Source organism: Phoenix dactylifera, unplaced genomic scaffold, assembly GCF_009389715.1.
Source record: "Phoenix dactylifera cultivar Barhee BC4 unplaced genomic scaffold, palm_55x_up_171113_PBpolish2nd_filt_p 000809F, whole genome shotgun sequence".
NCBI classification, from domain to species: domain Eukaryota; kingdom Viridiplantae; phylum Streptophyta; class Magnoliopsida; order Arecales; family Arecaceae; genus Phoenix; species Phoenix dactylifera.
This window is the reverse complement of record NW_024068176.1, coordinates 48,639-53,589: the sequence shown is the minus strand read 5'-3', so window position 1 is coordinate 53,589 and position 4,951 is coordinate 48,639. Positions and strand designations below refer to the sequence as shown.

General features: G+C 36.3%; 1 non-coding gene across 1 annotated transcript; it reads right to left on the bottom strand.

The window, feature by feature from the left end:
* Positions 1-725: 725 nt before the first annotated feature.
* On the bottom strand, positions 726-832 carry LOC120107270. Its single transcript, XR_005509151.1, has one exon. It is a non-coding gene; the product is annotated as a small nucleolar RNA R71 (small nucleolar RNA).
* Between the last annotated feature and the right edge of the window lie 4,119 nt (positions 833-4,951).

Below are 4,951 nucleotides of genomic sequence, written 5' to 3'. Positions count from 1 at the left end.
AGTTAGGAGCTGTCTAGAAATTTTCAGAAAAACATTAGAAATAAGGGTGCTATGCTTTGATACTGTTTGATTGTGAATAATTTTAGTAGCAGGGTGTCAATATTCATAGCTTTAGGTAATATTCATACTCATCCAAAACTCTAAATATATATATATATATAAAATAAATAAATAAATAAATAAATAATAATAATAATAATTAATTATAAAAAAAAGTCGACTGGTTAATTTGTCAGTATATGCAGTTGTTGCAAAGGGATAAAACGAAAAGATTATTTCGAGTTGAATCTAGGGATAAAAGTTCAAATAATCAAATGGAAGATAATGGTAGTAATCAGGGAGATAATGAATTTCAAGATGACTTACCTATTAGAACGCTTCGTGATTATCTACAACCTACTAGGACCAGTACTCCATCTTGCATGGTTATTCCTACTGCTGCGGGAGCCTTTGACATGAAACCAGGAATAATCCAATTACTCCCAAAGTTTCATGGACTTGACTCCGAAAGTCCCTATTTGCACCTAAAAGAATTTGATGAAGTGTGTTCAACACTTCATTTCAATGATGTCACTGAAGAGGTAGTTAAGCTTAAGTTATTTCCTTTTTCTTTAAAGGAAAAAGCTAAGTCATGGTTACACTCCTTAAGGCCTAGGACCATAGCCACCTGGCAAGAAATGACAAGAGAATTTTTAAAGAAATTCTTTCCAACACATAAAACAAACACACTTAGAAGAAATATCATGAACTTCGCACAAAAAGATGGAGAAACATTTTTTCAGTGTTGGGAAAGATTTAAGGACCTTCTGCTTGCTTGCCCACATCATGGATATGAAATTTGGAGGGTCATTAGTTTCTTTTATGATGGTTTGTCCTCAAATATGAGACAATTTGTAGAAATGATGTGTAACGGAGAATTCACGAGTAAGGAACCAAATGAAGCCTGGGATTATTTTGATCTTTTAGCAGAAAATGCACAAGCTTGGGATACAACAGATAAAAATGAAAAATCTAAAATAGCACCTAATGCAAAAGGAGGAATATATCTTATTAAAGATGATAATGATGTCAATGTAAAAATTGCTAATCTGACTAGGAAGGTTGAAGCCATGGAATTAAGCAAAGCCAATATAGGAAAAGCACAAACTATTGTTGAAAGTATATGTGGAATTTGCGAGAGTAATGCACATGTGACCAAGGATTGTCCTACAATCCCTGCTTTCCAAGAAGTGTTGCATGATCAAGCAAATTTCACAAATGCTTATAAGAGACCATTTTCTGAAACATATAATCCTAACTGGCGAAACCATCCTAACTTTAGTTGGAGACATGGACCCACTGCCAATGAATCTCAAGGAAATTCCATACCCTATGTGCCACCCCATAGGAAATCCCTTGAAGATACTTTGCAAGCATTCATGCAAGGGCAGACTCAAATAAATCAGAATACAATGCAATCACTCCAAGAACTTAAAAATTCTGTAGGTAGAATTGAGGCTCAACTTAATGTTAGGGAAAGAGGGACATTTCCAGCCCAACCTCAATCTAACCCAAAGGGTCAACATGAGGTCCATGAAGCAAGTTCATCCCAACCTAAATTTGAGCAAGTTAAGTCTGTCACAACCCTTCGGAGTGGAAAAATAATTAATAATGAAATTCCGACAAAAGATGACAAATCTGAAAAATCTATTGAAAAGAATGATGAAGATGATAATGAACAAAATGATCCAATACTGCATCATAAGATAGTTGCTCCATTTTCTCAGCGCTTGCTTGCAGCTAAAAAGGGAATACCTGACCAAGAAATTCTGGATATCTTTAAACAAGTAAAGATTAACATTCCTTTATTAGATGCTATTAAGCAGATTCCATCTTATGCAAAATTTTTAAAAGATCCTTGTACCATAAAGCGAAAGCTTTACGTACAAAAGAAAGCTTTTCTAACTGAACAGGTGAGTGCTATTCTCAAACACAACACCCCACCTAAGTATAAAGATCCTGGTTGTCCTACCATATCTTGTATCATTGGAAACTTTAGGATACAACGAGCCCTTCTTGATTTAGGTGCAAGTGTTAACTTACTGCCCTATTCAGTTTATGAACAGTTAGGACTTGGTGAATTAAAACCCACCAAGGTTACTCTCCAACTTGCCGATCGATCTATAAAGATACCAAGAGGAGTAGTCGAGGATGTACTTGTCCAAATTGATAAATTCTATTTTCCAGTCGACTTCATAGTATTAGATACCCAGCCTATCATGAACTGTACCACTCCAATACCTGTCATTTTAGGCCGCCCATTTCTAGCTACTTCTAATGCTTTGATCAACTGTCGAAATGGAATAATGAAAATGTCATTCGAAAATATGACTATAGATTTTAATATATTTAACATATGCAAACAACCCGATAACGACAATAAAAATGATGAAATTCATGGAGTTAATTTGATCGTTTCCATTGTAGAAGATGCTCTTGTCCCATCTCTTTCTTCTGATCCTTTAGAAACATGCCTAACTCATTTTGGACATACAGAGATAAACCAAAACTTTAGAGAAATCAGTGCTATATTAGATTCAGCTCCTTTGTTGGATACAGATAGGTGGAAATCTCGTTTTGAAGAATTACCTCCATACAACAATAGTCCTCTACCATCTAGTGTTCAAGCACCTAAACTTGAGCTAAAGCCTTTGCCATCTGAGCTCAAGTACGCATACCTTGGTCAAGAAGAGACTTTTCCTGTGATCATATCATCCCAACTCGAACAAAGTCAAGAATTAAAATTGTTATAAATTCTCAAGGAACATAAGGGAGCAATAGGGTGGACAATTGCTGATATCAAGGGAATTAGTCCCTCAATTTGCACTCATAGAATCCACTTAGAAGCTGATGCCAAACCTTCTCGTCAACCTCAATGTCGATTAAACCCAAACATGAAGGATGTGGTTAGGGCAGAAGTTCTGAAACTTCTAGATGCGGGTATGATCTACCCAATTTCAGATAGTAAATGGGTAAGTCCAACCCAAGTGGTCCCGAAAAAATCTGGTGTTACTGTAGTCAAAAATGCCAACAATGAATTAGTTCCAACTAGGGTCCCCACTAGTTGGCGTGTATGCATTGACTATAGGAAACTTAATTCTGTCACTAGGAAGGATCATTTTTCTCTACCTTTTATTGATCAAATTTTAGAAAGGTTAGCAGGTCATAAATTTTATTGCTTTCTAAATGGCTATTCAGGTTACAACCAAATTGCAATTGATCCTGAAGATCAGGAAAAGACCACTTTCACATGTCCTTTTGGCACATTTGCTTACAAGAGAATGCCTTTTGGATTATGTAATGCTCCTGCAACCTTCCAAAGATGCATGCTCAGTATTTTCTCTGACATGGTTGAGCATTTTTTGGAAGTCTTCATGGATGATTTTTCGGTTTTCGGCTCCTCTTTTGAAAACTGTGTGAACCATTTAAGGCTAGTCTTAATTCGGTGTGAGGAGAAGAATCTAATCTTAAACTGGGAAAAGTGCCATTTCATGGTAACTAGGGGAATTGTTCTCGGGCATGTTATTTCATCTGAAGGAATTGAAGTAGACAAGGCTAAAATTGACTTAATTACTAACTTACCCAATCCAAAAACTATCAAAGATATACACTCATTTTTGGGTCATGCAGGATTTTATAGGAGATTCATTAAAGATTTTAGCTCAATATCTAAACCCTTATGTAATCTCCTTCAAAAGGAAACCCAATTTGTGTGGTCTGAAGAATGTCAAAAAGCTTTTGATAAACTTAAAAGCTTGCTGACCTCTGCTCCCATCATGCAACCACCCGACTGGTCACTTCCTTTTGAAATTATGTGTGATGCTAGTGAATATGCAGTTGGGGTAGTTCTAGGGCAAAGAAAAGAAAGGAAGCCTTATGTTATCTACTATGCAAGTAAGACTTTAAATAGTGCACAAAAGAATTACACCACTACGGAAAAGGAATTACTTGCCATAGTATTTGCACTAGACAAATTTAGGTCTTACTTGATTGGATCCAAAATTATTATCTACACTGACCACGCTGCCCTTAAGTACCTTCTTTCAAAAAAGGATGCTAAGGCGCGTTTGCTTAGGTGGATCCTTCTGCTCCAAGAATTTTTTCTAGAAATAAGAGATAAAAAGGGGGTAGAAAATGTAGTAGCTGATCACTTGTCCCGTCTGACTCTTCCAGATTCCTTAGACAATTCACCCATAAAAGACACTTTCCCTGATGAGCAACTGTTTGAGATCACATCTTCACCCTGGTTTGCAGACATTGCAAATTTTCTAGTCACAGGTGAACTACCAAGTCATTGGAATAAACAAGACAAAAGAAAATTTTTGACTGAAATAAAAAATTTTTTCTGGGATGATCCTTATCTTTTCAAATATTGCCCAGATCAAATTATTAGGAGATGTGTACCTAATGACGAATTTATTAGTGTCATTTCCTTTTGTCATTCTGAAGCTTGCGGTGGTCATTTCTCTGCTAAGAAAACGGCTGCAAAAATTTTACAGTGCGGTTTCTATTGGCCCACCTTGTTTAAAGATTCCCATAACTTTTGCAAAGCTTGCGAGCGTTGTCAAAAGTTAGGTGGAATAACTCGTAGGAATATGATGCCCCTCAACCCAATTTTAATTATCGAAATATTTGATTGTTGGGGAATAGATTTTATGGGCCCATTTCCTCCTTCATTCGGAAATTTGTACATCTTAGTAGCTGTGGATTATGTCTCCAAATGGATTGAGGCAATTCCTTGCAAACATAATGACCACAAAACTGTTCTAAAATTTTTAAAGGAAAACATTCTTTCCAGATTTGGAACGCCTCGAGCCATCATCAGTGATGGGGGTTCACACTTCTGTAATAAGCCTTTTGAAGCTTTAATGCGAAAATATGGGATCACCCATAAAGTCGCCATCCCTTATCA